Below are 15,389 nucleotides of genomic sequence, written 5' to 3' on the forward strand. Positions count from 1 at the left end.
CACTGACTTTGTCCATGAATCCAAAGCAGAAAACCAGGCAGACATGCCTGTGGGGGCTTCTGATACTGGAAACTGTGGGATAAGAAACAGGTCTTATCATAAGCCATTATGTGTGTGGCACATACACTAGCAGCAGAAATCGGTCAAGGAGTAAATGGGAGGATAGCACAAGCACACGTGTGTGCAAACAAACGAAGTGTGTGTGTTCACCTTCCTATCTCCCCTGCCCGTGGAAAACACAGAGTGGAAGTGAACATCAAAAACCTGAAGCTGATCAAGATGCCTGCATGAGGGACAAGGCTTGAACTTGACATGATGCTCCTTTATAACTCTTTTGTCATTTTGTTGTGTATGTTCATTTTCCCTGAGGTACCATACAAATCTGAACAGTGAAAGTCTTTCTATAACTTATACCACAAACTATAAGCCCTGAATGTACATTTGCATGTTTGACAGCACTTTGCCAAGTATAAATTTAGGAAATCTATTTATTACAAAATCTCATACTTAAGGAATGATTAACTTATTAATTTTTAATATATACATTGCATTTAATTTTCTCTTTCAAATTTGCCCTTTTTGATAGGGAGGGAGAGACTCATAGATAGGGCCTTCACTGAACTAAAATTAATGTAGCATAAATTTCTGTGCCTTATTTCCTTAAGAGGACTGCAAAGTAAAATCAATATGGTGCTTATAAATAAACTTTATGGTTCCTAAAAATGTTAACCCCTCAAGATGGTGTTGAAATTTGACTCGTAGATTCAGATGTGACTCTGTCGAAACTGAGCTGGCCACTTAAAAGGGTCTGTCCACTTAAAAGAGACACTAAAAAAATCTCAAATAGATAAAAAGCATTTTTTTCTAAGAAATGAGTTCCCTCAGGGAAACTATGATGAAAAAAGAGAGATCCAGACAGAAAAACATGTCAAGTCCACGGTGTCACAGAGGTAATGATAAGTGATGATAAAAGACATGTTCATGCTTTTGATCTGCATGATGAAAATCTCCTAATTCAAAAGGGAGAATAGGATTATTTTCCTGGAATGTATTAGTTCACATTTTTTGGTACAAAAATGAAAGGATTCCTCCACGTGGGTAAGGAACCAAAGAGGGCTGTGGAATTTCCAAAATCAAAACAGAAGAAATGCCTTACCACTCACTGACAAGGAGAGGGGAGCCATCACACTTGCAAGAAGTCTTGAAGTCCCTTTATAAATTCACAGGTGGGCACATTCTATCTTAGGTGAGTGACTGCCCAGGAGGTTATATGGCAGTCTTCAAGCAAGGAAAATAGGCCACCAGAAAAGGCAAAAATAAAGGTTTTTTTTTTTTTTTTTAAAAAAGCTAGTGTGTCTTTACAAGGTTGTTAGTCTTTTGGGTGACATTTATTTCTTTCACCATGTAGTGAAGCGTACTGCCAGAATAATGTTCTTCTTTTCTTTTCCTCATTGACTTTATTGGTACATTTAAGGTATACAGTACAGTTACATTCATCATTGGGATCTTGTACCTTTACATGACAGATCTTGGTTCTCATTTTTCCCCATACCTGGCCCTCCCTTCACCCCCTCCTCCCTTCCCTATTTACAAAAACTTTGTTTCCATTTTTTCTTCTTTTCCCTTATTTCTTTTCCCCTACCCTTCCCATTTCCCCTACACCTTTAGCCCTTTTCTTCCTATTTCACATTGTCAATTATACCATTAGGATCTTACTTACAATTATAGTTTTCTTAATGGCAAAAAATAAAACATGTAGCACTAATGAACCCGTTAGTAAAACAGGCAAAAGATTCTCTGAACAGACACTACTAAAGGAGATAAACAGTTGACAAGTTAACATGGTAGTGCTTAGGGAAATAAAAATGAAAATTGCAGTGGAATATCACTCTTCACCTATAAGAATGGCAAAAACTAAAAAGGGAAAGAGCAGTGCCAATAGCAAATTTGGAAAAGATACAGAGTAACTAGAACTCTCCTACATTATTGGCAGGAAGGCAAATAATATACATGCAATGGGAAACAATTTGAACGTTTCTTATAAAACTATACACACCTTTAACTTGTGATGGAACAATCCCATCCTTTTTGTCCATGTGAAAGGAAAACCTGTATTTACACAAAAACCTACATGCATATGTTACGGCTATTTCATTCGCTGAATGCCCAAAAGTGGAAGCAATTCAAATGTCCCCAGACTGGGGGATGGATAAACAAATTGTGGTACATCCATAAAGCAGAACACGATTCACAATAAAATAGAATGAACTATTGACGCACAGAGCAAGAACGATTCTTAAATCTTTGGGATAAATGAAGAAGCCAGGCTCAAAAGACCACATAGCGTATGCTTCTCCATTTACATGCCATGATAGAAATGGCAAAATTATGAGGATGGAGAACTGATGAGTGGTTGCCAGGCATGAGGGTAGGGTTAGAGGGTCTGACTGTAAAATTACAGCCAGAGAGAATTCTCAAGGTGATACAACTTGTATGTATTGATTGGGTAGTGGGGACACAACTCTCTACTTTTTAAAACCCATAGAGTTATGCACAAAAAAAATTTATATAAATTCTAAGAAAATGTTTAGAGCAAAATAGGATATATAATTATAAAAGAGACTGAATATATGGGGAAAAAGTGCAAATTTCCCCCACCTGAATTTACACAAGTTTTCAAGAGATCCTAGGGTTAAGAACTTTGGTCTGCAGAGCCCAACACTTTCAGCAGGAGATGGAGAAGAGTCCCTAGGTCCGTGCACTTCTGAGGTGTGGGTGTCCCTTGTGCCTTTCCAGGGATGCCTACAGCAGTCTGCAGCTCTCATCTGCCCACATTTGGCAGTGGCTGGGCCAGATCTTCCCAGGAAACTGCCGGTAATGTCAGGCTAATTAGAAGGAACTTCAGGGCAGAGGAACAGGGTTTTCAGATCTTTTTATATCCATGTAGAGCCTTAATAAATACCTGTATTTGTTTTAATGAGAAAGAATTTCCATTCAATTCATACTTCAAACAACTCTCTGTTGTATCAATATTAAGGACTTATGTAATAATTTAAATGTATAAAGGAATTTTTGTTTACTATTTACACAGCATATTTCATGGAAGGAATTAAGCTGAAAAGTAGTTGAAAGAGGGGATACAGCACAGTGGTAGAGCACACATGAGGCCCTGGATTCAATCCCCAGAACCAGAAAAAAAAAGAAATTGGTAGATTAGGGCTGTATTGAGCCAAATTATGTAAGCAAATATGCATGCAAAGCACTGCAATTTTTATTTTACAAAGTACATTAAACTCCTTCCCCCAAATGCAATGGCTTAATGTTGTAACTTGAAATGTACACCAATCCATGGTTTAATTTTGCTTTGTAAGATTAAGTAGCACATGTGTAATTTAAAAGTGACTAGAATCAGCAAGTAGTGTCGTTGGGCTTACAGTTGATATGGTTTTGACAACTGCAAGCAAATTGAATATATAAATCCCTTCACAACAGTCTCTAACAGATATGTCACTTTATACAGCTATACAGCTAATTTTTTATTTCCAGTATGAAAGCCGATTTACCATGGCCTTAACCGCTGACACTTTTGCAATGTTTCATTCAGCTATAAAAGTTGGGCTAAGAGAAAGGCAATATAAAACCAAATGCTACAATTTTTAAATGTGACATTATTAATACAGCCCTAAACTACCAAGTAATGTGCTTTCTAAAATGTTCTCTTTTTTATGATTCTGGGGATTGAATCCAAGGCCTCATGTATGCTTGACCACTGTGCTGTGCTCACTGTTTCATTTTATTTTTCAGATAGTTGTACATTCTCCTTGCACACCTCCAAGTCTGAATCCACAATAAGACTGACTCTTCACTGAGCCCTCTCCCTCTCTGGGTTAAAGATCACAGTTAGGCACCTTGGTCTAATCCAGCATAGTTCATCTGTCACACAGCCAGCAGAAAAGATTTTCATTTGGCAGAGAAAACCCAAAAAAGACATGAGGAAGAAGAAATGGATTTTGACACAAGAAACCTTCCAGAAAAAAAGGAGGGACAGATCAATACGAACCAATGATCATGTGTACATTTAAAAACAGCTAAAGATTGCTGTAACTGCATTTAGCTTTCTACTATTTCCTTCCTGCTCAGAAATTCCAAGCTCTAAGGAAACAAACACAGACCTGTCGATAGCAAATGAGATTTACTGAAAGAGAGAGCAGGCCAGGAAACAAGGCCACAGAAGATAGCTAGATTAACAAAGCCAAGACTTATCAGAGCATTCTTTCTTTGTTAAATTAAAGGAACCCTAGGTGTGTTCAGATGTTGGATGAGATAGACTGGACAAATATGTGAAAAACAGCCAAGTGAATGTTGGAAGGTTTGTGAATAACACAAATTAAGCTTTTTTGAAGTTTTGCTTATCTAGAAATCTAAAAGCTACCACTGATGCAATTTACAAATCTTGAGGGGGGAAAAATCAGGATGACTGTATCTGGAAAATCAATATTCTCCCTAACAGATTTTAAAGGGTGCATCCAGTTTCTTAAGCCAAAAATTTTTCTGTGTCTATACCAAAATACAATATAAAATGTGAAAAAAGTAATTTAAAAGAGGTAAAGATATAAAGCATTAAATCATCATACACAACAATAATAAGTAATAAATAATCCATTGACATGCACCAGGTAAATAAGAATTATTACGCTCTCTTAAAAGTATAATCCATCCAGGAAAGTGATTCACTTCATGCTTCAGCCTGAAGCCAGAATCATCTAAGTGTTATGATACAAATGCCTAAATCAGCCCACCTGAAATATTATTTTCTCAGTGGTGCAGCACCTGCCTCTCCAATGCAAGGTCCTGAGTTCTCAAAAAAGGAAGGAAGGAGGGAAGGAAGGAAGGAAGGAAGGAAGGAAGGAAGGAAGGAAGGAAGGAAGGAAAGAAGAAAGAAAGAAAGAAAGAGAGAGAGAAAGAAAAGTCAGTTTCTTCAGCCACATCTTTTATCTAAGATGTGACCATCTATAAGTCACCATCTGAGCTTACAGAAAGTGCCATGAAACACATCGGGCATCCCTAGGATCCCGGGCCCAACCTGTAGCCCCTCTGCACCACAGCTGACCCCAGTCTGCTGAGATGATTTGGGGAGCAGGCAAACCTGGCCTAGCGTCTTAGCTCTGCCACCCTCTGGTAACTGATACTTCTCTGAGTATCAGTTTTGCTAATTCTGATCTCTCACACCTATTAAATTTAAGAATACTTAGTTACACCCAGTGAACCCACTGTTTCCTCCCCAGCCCTCTTGGGGGAGCCCTTGCCATGAAGAGTGTGATGCTAGTGCTTGCGGCAAGCGTTTTGAATAACACAGTCCCTGCAAATACAAGTCAGGAATTCATCTAGTATCAGCCAATGACACCACTGGGTTCCAGTGCTAGAAGAAAAAGTAGACAAATTATATTTGTTGAGGAATATGCTGAGTGTCCAACGTGCCACCTCCCTAAAGCACAAGGTGTAGGTCACTCCATTATTCTTGCCTGGCACAATTACACTTTGAGCTAATAGAGACCTGTTCCCCTCCCCGGATTATGCCAGCATCTTCTGTCTTCCCTACCAGGTCCTGTCTAGGTCCTCATCTGCTGTGCCCCAGGACTATTGTGGATACACAGGGCCCTTTGGCTAGACCTTGTAGAGCAGTCTGAGTCTCTCAGCTTCGTATACCACATTCATCCCAGCCAGCGTTTCAGCCTCTGTCCCTGCACTCTGATATCCAGGAAGGTGAAAACCACTCTAAGAGAGAGAACAAAATATTGCTGCTATAGTTTGCTAGCTGCTCACAGAAGAAAAAATTACTTCATGATGAAAGCGAATTTTCCAAATGTGACCTGTCATGTACAATTAAAAGCAACTGTTTCTTCACTCATTCCAATGCTCCCGATCCCAGTTCATAAATAGGCTCGTGTTAAAATAGCCTCGCAAGTAATAGAATAAAATAAATTCAAGTTCTTTAAAAATTTTTTAACAACCTGTAGTTTTTTTTTCCCAGAAGACAACCAGTTACTGTGGAGAAAGAAAAATGAAAACAACTTACTATTATTCACTCAGCATGAGACACTGCAAGGAGCCGTCTATGAATTTGTAACATTTCCTCATTCTGAGCAAAAGAGGAAACCTGAATATTGACTATTTTTCCCTAAAAAAATGCATATATACAGCCCAGATCTTAAAAAAAAACAGTTAAGAAGTGTTTGTTCTGTAAAGGGATTGGCTCCTTTACAAAAGAATTAGCTTCAGCTTCTAAAAGGAATTAAGTTTAGCCCACGTGTATCAGGCATGATCCAAATTAACATCACTTTGTAGAAATATGTTAATACTGCAATCCGGCTATATATGCAGCCAAAAATAATACTTGAGCTCAATACAGAGCAGAAAGAGTGGAGTTCTGCATTTTGTGGGCTGTCCCCAGCAGCCTGAGCTCTCCCCGTATATTGAGGCACTCTTTACCTATATAGCAGTGGTCTGAAGTGTTGAACTTCTCCGAACAGGATCCCCTCTGCCTACCTGTACCCTCCATATGCTTGCAGTGAGGGTGTGGCATGTAGGTGACACAGACTCCAACAATCACTCATATCCAAGACTTGAGCTCTGGAGGGTAACACCCAGGTCTGGGGGTGAATTGAAAATATTTAGAGAGGCCAAACCTGTGAAGGTCAACTGGCTTCAGAGGCAATGGACCACAGCCCACATCCTCACTAGAAGCTTCCTGTGGCCTGGCCTTGACTAAGATTCAGGCTGCTGGCTTCTTGGGCTTCTATCCATTTTCTAAGCCTTGGTCTCCAGGTTTACTATTGTTTCTGAAAACTCTCCAGTGGTCTTCTGTCAAGTTGCTGTTTTCACTAAGTTAACCAATGTGACATTGGTAGTATCTGACCAAGAGTCCCAACTGACATGGGATGGTAAACAAATGAGGATTCTTCACCGATATGTACTCTTTGGAAAGAACCAGTCATTCTTCCCTATCTGGATAGGACTAACACAGAGAACCATCAGAATAGCACACACAACTATCAGAATATCACAGAAATGACAGAATGTGACTGGTGAGCTAGGTCCTAATACCATGGTGGTGGCTTTCTCCTTGCTTTCTCTTGGGTAGAAGACAGCTACCAGGTCACCGGGATAAGTCCTATGTGTGAATCCCCAAGGCAAGACATTATGCCTTGTGCCCAGAGTGGACATCAGCTTGACAGCCATGGAAGCAGAACTTCCAGCCCTAGCTAAGCCTTCAGGAGTGCTTGCTTCTGACAAAAGAAATGGGGGAAATTTTCCAGCCCTTTTCTCTAGAGCTCAGAAAACTGAAGATTGTGCTGAAGATTACTCTGGCATAGTTCTCATGAGAACTGGGTATGTGCATTTCCTAATATCTAAAGGGTCCTTCCAAATACTTCTCTTAAAATAGAGATGGTACTGGTGTCTAAGGTTTTCCTGCTTTACTTATTCATGACAATGGCTACTTTCCGGTAAGCTTGGCCACCGTGTTCAATGTTCCATAACTTATAGATTTTAGAATTGCACATTATCAAGAGCTTTCAGAAAGGATGAAAGCACCAAATATTGCGAGCCTGCTCCCATTTGTCTGTGTTGTACAACCCAAAGGACGTTGTTGAACATTTCCCAAGATGGTTATGATTATTTGCACCGATTTTTGTTTATTTCTTGGGTCATCAAATACTCCATTAGCACATTGAGGGACAGTGAACAAAGGGGAACATACCGACTGCACCTGGCAGTAAAATGTCCTCTGAAAGATTCCAGATCTGCTTCAACTTATGTTTTAAATCATCTTGCCCACATCACTCTGCCTTTCCAGATGAAAACAGCTATGTCCATGGTCCTAGAACTTGTCCTCCCATTACAGCACAAACTCAAAAAAACCATCTGACAGTTTGTTCTCACATGTTTCTTTAATTGCAGACACCTATTCTCCCAGAGACATCTCCTGCTTCACACCATGGCTAATTTTATTTTCATGCATCTTGACACAGTATTTAAGCCTCCACTCAAAAGCACCTTGTACTCGTCATGGATATTTTCCAGCTTAAGCTTTCCACAAGGACATCACTGTCTGGAGCCAGGCCACACACTACACTATTAGCACCATCATTGCTGGGGGCTCAGCTTTCACTGCCAAAAATCAAGCAGTGGAAAATGAATACAAGGGGCTGGGGCCCCATTCTGAATATTAACCCCAAATTCCAGATTCATCTGAGAATCTGACAAAGAAAGTCAAATGTAAATGTGTGTGGTTGGACCCTCCATGCAAAAAGTAAATAAATACATAAAAATAAAATAAAACAAAGCCGGAGTCTCCAACACTGAAGAGAGCAATGGGCAAAGCATTCCAACATCGGGCTTCTCCCAGATTCGTAGCATTTTGCTGTGTATACATTTGGTTCCTGGGGCCTGAGTCATGGTGTCCCTGCCAGGTACCCAGGTCTTTTTCACATGCTAAGGCCATTTGGATGAGTTTGGGCAAGAGCGGGGAGAAAACACTAGAGATCTTTTGGACTTGTTTTGCTATTACTCATTGCAAAGGAATGGCATGCTATCCACTGTGCCAGATCAAGTGCCCGCTCTCTGGGGCTCTGCTGGGGCAGGAGTGTGGGGAAGAGAAAGCTGCCAGAGGTGGGAGGAGACCACAGCTGCCCTTGGAGCTGCTGGAGCTGGGACTGGGATGGAGCACTCACTTGCCAACTTCAGTGTCCTCAGCAGAGGGTCTGCCACCAGTGAGCTCAGCTGCCTGAGGTTCTGGAACAAAAAGACAGCACTGAGAATGGGAAAAACAAGAGTGGACAGAGGTGGAAGAAAGGCAAGGGCACAGAGGGGAGATAGCTGAAGTGCAAATAGCCCCAGCAAAGCCCTCTGCTGTGTCCCTGCTATATGCCCTCCTTGACCTGAAGTTCTGTCACCTCTCCACGTGATGGCTAGGAGGAGCATGGCAGGAATACAGATCTACTGCAGACACACTGGGGCTCTTTAAAAGAAAACCAAGAGAAGTCTTATTGTGTGGTGCCGGTAGTTCTGAGGAGCACGGTTGGGGCAAATGCCCAACCAAAAGGCCTAAGCAGAAAATGGGCCACCAAAGAATTTATTCAGCTTCAATCACAGCTGCTGGGATGAAAGGCCTCTCAGTCCCCAGGTGGATGACATGGTGACCTCAAGGAGGCCCACCAAGTGTTCCAGGCCTCATCTCTCCACAGGGTCTCAGAACAGGGTCTTCCGTTAAGCCTGGGGCAGACAGGCCCCAGGGCAGACAGACCCCAGAGCTGAATTCTAGATGCAGGATCCCACAGCAAAGGATGTGAGGCACCTATGGGTTTTGTTTACTATTTGAATCCTAGTACAGAGAAGCTTTCATAATTCCTAAGTCTATGAGAGTCAGTGAAGGGGTGAATGGAAGTATAAATGCGATGTGTGGCTGATCCTGGGGCTTAGGAGCTGCTCTATCATCGCTGCTGCTTGGCATAGCATGCCACCATCAGCAACCTGTTCTTTTGTTGTACGACTTGTCTCTCCCAGTTGTCTTCTTTTAAAAAGCAACCTTGAAACAGGCCTCACTATGTCACTGACAACTTGTCATGGACTGGGCTATTCAACAGCGTTCCTTTTGCAATTCCTTTAGCAGATTGAGAGGCACAGTGGAGACTCAGGGATTGACAAGGATAAGTCTCCCTCAGTTCAGACACTCATGACTGGGGCCCTCCCATGTCAGTCTCAGAGCCATAAGAGCCACAGACTACCCAGCACAGTACACCAGACACAACATCAACTCCTCTGTGCATCTGCATAGTCCATCACTGACCCATCCTTCAGCCCGCCCTTTTGCCCTCCTTTATGGAACAAAGTCTTGACCTCATTCTCAGGCCCCTGCAAAAGCCATCAGAGTTCTCCACCCTGCCACATATTGGATTTCCCTAGGCAGCTTTGCACAAAATGCCCCTTGCTGGCCTAAATGCAAAATTCAGAGCTAACTGTAAAAACAAGCCCCAAGAAGGGGTGTTCTTGAGCCCCCCTAGTAGCTCAGACGTACATCCTCAAGAGCTCCTGGCCCTGGCTCTGTGCCTTTATCCCAGCCCCTAGCAGACCTCTCTCAACAGAACTCTCCATGGAGCCCACACTCTGCCAGCAGGTGTGATAACATTACGCAGTGGACTGGGGCCCCCCAGAGAGAAGAGGGTTTGCTCTGCTCTCAGATTTAAGGACTCCACAGTAGATATCTTCCAGTGGCACATGCATGGTTATAAAAAGTCAAATATGGCTTCTGTCCTGCCACCATGTCTCCCCACCTACTAACCATGATTGACCAAAGGGGGACGCAGGACCATATGGATAGTCACATGCCACCATCTCTCTGTAACCTGTTCCTGGCCAAGAGGAAGGGGGATGCAGAAGACTGCATCTTCAGTAGAAATTCAGCAGAGGCTAAGAAAAGCTACTCCTAAGGTCAACCAGGGCCTGCTCCTTCCCAACCAAGCTAATAGCTTCCCAGCCCTAATTGATGTCTCCTATCAAGATGCTACAGCTTGATCTAAAACGTCCCTCAAAAGGCTCATGTTCTTGGAGACAGGGCTTTTGGAAGGGGACTAAAACTAAAACTAAAACTCATCAGTGGATGAAACCATTGGTGAGTTCATAACTGAATGTGCTGGTAGAAGGTGAGACCTAGTTGGAAGAGCGGTCACTGGAGGCACAACCTGGAAGGGTTATATTTCTGTCTCCAGTCCTCTCTTCTCACTCAGGTTCTTCTTCACCCTCTCTGCTTCCTGGCTGCCATGAGGTGAGCAGCTTTCCTCTCTGCCTGGCCTTTCTATGATGGCATGTCTACCTTAGCTAGAGATTACCATGACCTGAGTCTGCCTCTACAACCCTGAGTTAAAATAAACGTTTTCCCCTTCAAGTTGTGTGTGTCAGGTATTTTGTCTCAACAACAAAAGGCTGACTAATACACAGGGTTACCAGCTACCAATCATTTCCCATGTCCAGCATACTTTCTCACCATCAGTTAAGTCCACTACGCTCAAGCAGTCAAGTGACTCGCACCCAACATCATGCTAGCTGGGAGCTCAGAGCAGCCACCTGGTGTGGCCACATCCTCTGCCTGGCTAAAAGTCACCAAGACACGCTGAGCCTGCCTGCTCCAAGTGCTGAAATACCAAGCTCTGAAGGAAAACACACTGTCTTTAAGATATATACCAATTACTACTGCACTGAAAATAAAAGAGAAAAGAAAGCAAACACAAAGGTGACTATGTAAAACAACCAGGATTGGTGTCACTGATTCATTCCTACCACAACCCATGCATTCAGGATCTACATTTCAATACAAATAATAAATCATTTGTTTAACTATCATGGCGTGCATAAGGCATATCCATATCACTACTTTCTACAATTCCTCCTGTAAGCAATTCGCCAGACAGAAAATACACCCAAAGGCATAGGCTGAGCATTGCTTAGGCTGAGCAGACAAAAAAATATGGGTGCAGAGCAGCCACCGCTTCTCACCTTCAGGTCCCGCTCAACATTGGAATGTACTTCTAGCTAAGCAGACAGATAACCTGGGCTTGCCTCTGCTGGACGCAGATGAGAAATCTCGTTTCCTGAGGCCCAACCACATAAACGTTGCTTCAAACTCCAGAAGGAATGATGAGGGATCTATCCACAGGGGGCAACCCTGAACAAGGAAACGATTCTCAACCCCTCCACTTGTGGAGCTCTGAGCGGAGGTGAGGGTGGGTGGAGAGTGTTGGGTAAGTTTCATTTTCTGCATGTGTGGTTTGCAACAGCTTCAATTCCAAAGAAAGAGATCAAATTGGCAAATTTCTCAAACACATTATATCTAGGGCTAAAGGTAGAATTTGACCTCAGTTGTGGGTAAAAACTTGTACAGAACGTGTTTCTCATTAGGTTAAAATGTAAGAAGAATGTTGTTCAGAAAAATAACTGGAAATTCATCAAAGTGTGTGTGTGGTAATGTTTTTTAGAGTTGGTTCTTCTGTGTTGAATGAATTTTATTTCCTGAGCACATGCACTGAGACAACTCAGTGTGTCATACCTAGGAATTGCTGTGCACGGACTGATGGGTACGTGGGTAAGGCCCAAGCGTAAAATGAAGACAAAAAATGAATTTTCAGTACAATTGAAGTTATTGCTATTGTTTCTAGCTACTGACTTTTCAGGGCATCTTATAGTTAGAGGAGCCCTCAGTTATCTTCCCTCTACCCTGAAGGGCAGGAATTCTTGCATTTCCAAGGTGGATCTGTTCTTTGCCTTTTCCAAAAAATGGCTCTTTCATGCTCCTCGAGAATCCACATCCACACTCCAGAAGGGCCAAGAGCTCTTCCTCTTGGGCTGTCCCTGCACTCTTAGTGCAATCCTGTGTCTTTCCTCAGCTCCTGATTACAGCAGGAGAGCTGCCTGGACTATAATACCAAGGGCTGCCACGCTCTCCTGGGCTTGCTTTCCTAGCACCCGTTCTTACGGCCTTTCTCCAAGGTATGCTGCCACCCCTTTCACAGCTGCCACACAGATTTCCTCCACTGGAAGAGGACAATTAAAATATGGGCTCCCAATAAGACTGAGGATCTTCAACAAGAGGCATGGCTGCCAAAGAGAGTGCAGAGTGACCTCCAGTTTGTCCCATCACAGGCCAAAGGTCACAATGTGCAGTGTGCAGCTTCATGAGCCCGGTCCCAGCAGCTTTGTTCTCATGAGCCTATATCTCTGATGCAATAGTTATCACTGAATGGCCTATTCCATGTTATGTTACTAGGAACATTGTCTAATTCCCAAGAACATATATTGTAACTGTTTTTAATAATGATTTTTAAAAGATATACAGTGAAGCAAGGTGAAGCTCAGACATAGTACTAGTTTCATGCCCAAACACTCTTCACTCCATAGAAAGACTTTCTCCCCAAGGAAAATCAGCTGCCTGCACTGTACAAGGTCCCTTAGCCTCCCCTTCAGGCACTTCACACTCAGCCCTCAACCTGAGTTCATCACCATCCCTTAAGAGACGCACCTGGTCACATCAGCTGACACCCGCGGACTCAGGGCTTAGCCTCTCACATGGATGATGGCACTGCCTACAAACCCATCCTGCCTCCTTAGTGTCCCCCACCCACCTCCACTCTGGATCACACCACCAGCAGGAGTCCTTTCTTACCCTTCCAGCTGGGCTCTGTAGGGATGGTCCAGGTGGCTGACACACCTGGAATTCATGGGCCTTATTACCGGGAGAGGCAGCCAGGAAGGACCTATAAAAAACTGTGCATACATTTTTCTACTAAAGGATCCCACAGTGGGTCATGATCTTAAGCAGGTTAGGAAGTCGGGTCCCTGCCACACAGCCCAAGGCTCAGACAGCACACCAGTTTTTGTAGAATCTCAAAGTTTTCCCACCTCTCTCATCTCATTCTTTCTATCCCCAGGCTCCAGCTCTGCTCAGACACCTGCTGTTCCCCAGAAAAGACACACTGCTCCTCACTGCTGGGAAAGCACATGGAGGTCCCTCTGTCAGGAAGAATTCTGGCCCTGTTGGTGGCCAAGAAAACATTTTAAACCAAGCCTGCTTTATTTTGTGAAGCCCTTCCATGCCCCGGTCCATAGGCTCATCCCGCAGGCTCTGTCTCCCTCCACATCCAGCGTTGTATTTATCACTCCCTGCCAGTGACAGGTTCTGCCCTGGTGGACATGGAACATCTATCTCTACAACAGGCATCGCGCTTTCTTTTTGCTAAATGATCTCAGAGACTCAAACACTGCTCACAGTTGATGAAAACAAAGAAAGATCCTTTGAAAGAATATTGTTGGCCAGCTAAGAATAGGTCTAGCTTGGCTCAACACATTACAAAATTATTAAATTTCTGGCTCTTGCACTTTCATATTACATTGTGCCAAAATCAGGACTTGGCTTAAAGGAATTTAAATGGATAGACCGATAACATCTCCAGTAGATGACTGAGCTTTAGCTAAGGCTTGCAAAGTTGGCAAAAAGTAATTTATTGAATAACTGATATACTTAATCAAGTGCTGCACTGAGCTAAGGAAGAGAGAATGCTGAGTCAAAGAGAGCGGAAAATTAAGGGCAAGGTTACCATTCCAGAGCATTCTCTGTCCAGCACTTAAATGTTTAGTTGTTTATTTAGGCTGTTTTCAGGGCCAGGAAAAACTATCTACTGAAAACGAAGTGTTAATTACAAGGAATAATGTGGCCAGTAGCAATGCAAGTTTTGAGGTGACTTGAAATAATGTGCTAGAAATGGAAATTTCTTTTTGATTGGTAATCTTCACAGTACAGTTAAAAATGTAGAGGAGTTTTATTTTTGCTTATTTAGGAAGTTAATGTATTTTATTCTCTTTGGAAGAGCATTCACATGCTTTCTATTCATGAAAGCAAGAAATACCCTAAGGCAACATTTTGTTGGCCCAGATTGAGTTACTGTAAATCCTTGAATGTAATAAAAGGACACAAACATTCCGGCTTATTATTAATTCACACTGATTTCCTCCCCTGTAATTGTGAGACAGCTTCTGGTTCAGAGGCAGAAGCCTATTTGGGATTGAACCCTGTGCCTGATGCAAGCACATGTCACCTGTGTTTTCTGGAAGTGTCCCAGGCCATGCCCTGGTCCTTATCTCCTGCCCACACATGCCTAGGACACAGGCTCACTCTGTGCTGAAAGGGAATGGGCAGCCTCCTGAGCTGCCAAGAGTGGGAGACAGAAGCCTGGCATCTGATCCTCTCCCTCTCCCTCTCTTTTCTTGCTATATGCAGAATGGGGAAAGTGCTCCGAAGACAGGAAAGATTGGGAAAGAAAGTCGCACAGCTAAAGAAGTCTTGCGAGTTGAAAAGGGTCTGTGAGCAGGGGATTCTCTAGGGATGATTTACTTTGTATCCATAGAGAACACTAGAGGCCTCCCCGCTTCAGTGACCATCTCACCTTATCTCTAAAACACCCCAGCCTGTGATGGAAAATGTGCTCTGCAATGCGTGGGCAGATACAGAATTGCTAAGAGCAGGGTCAGTCCTAGGAAAGGTGCCCTGTGGGAAAAACCGCTGGTGTGGTCAAGGCCCGTCGGGTGCCCTTGAACTCCTCTGCCTCCTTGCATCCTGCTCAGCCCACAGGACATGGGTCGCCACTAGGATCAAACATTAGCAGCCCATGAGGAGACACAGTCCTTCCCATTGGAGGACTTTCATCTGTGCCAAAGGCCATCAACAAAACAAAAGACTTTCTCACAAGAGGAATGTCAGAGAAACTGAAACGGGGTGGGGGGAGTGGAGAGAGAGAGAGAGAGAGAGAGAGAGAGAGAGAGAGAGAGAGAGAGAGAGAGAGAGA

The 15,389-nt window shown here is 43.1% G+C and overlaps 1 protein-coding gene across 2 annotated transcripts in view; it reads right to left on the reverse strand.

The window, feature by feature from the left end:
* The window catches only part of Ptpre (protein tyrosine phosphatase receptor type E), a 134,271-nt gene extending 125,465 nt beyond the window's left edge, over positions 1–8,806 (reverse strand). For both annotated transcript variants that reach the window (XR_779506.3, XM_010620768.3), the window contains exon 1: positions 8,733–8,806. The gene's annotated coding sequence lies outside the window, so the exon portion shown is untranslated. The remainder of the gene's footprint in view (positions 1–8,732) is intronic.
* Positions 8,807–15,389: the final 6,583 nt, after the last annotated feature.

The sequence above is a fragment of the Fukomys damarensis genome, unplaced genomic scaffold (genome assembly GCF_012274545.1).
Source record: "Fukomys damarensis isolate Sample0158 unplaced genomic scaffold, DMR_v1.0_HiC HiC_scaffold_8, whole genome shotgun sequence".
NCBI lineage: Eukaryota > Metazoa > Chordata > Mammalia > Rodentia > Bathyergidae > Fukomys > Fukomys damarensis.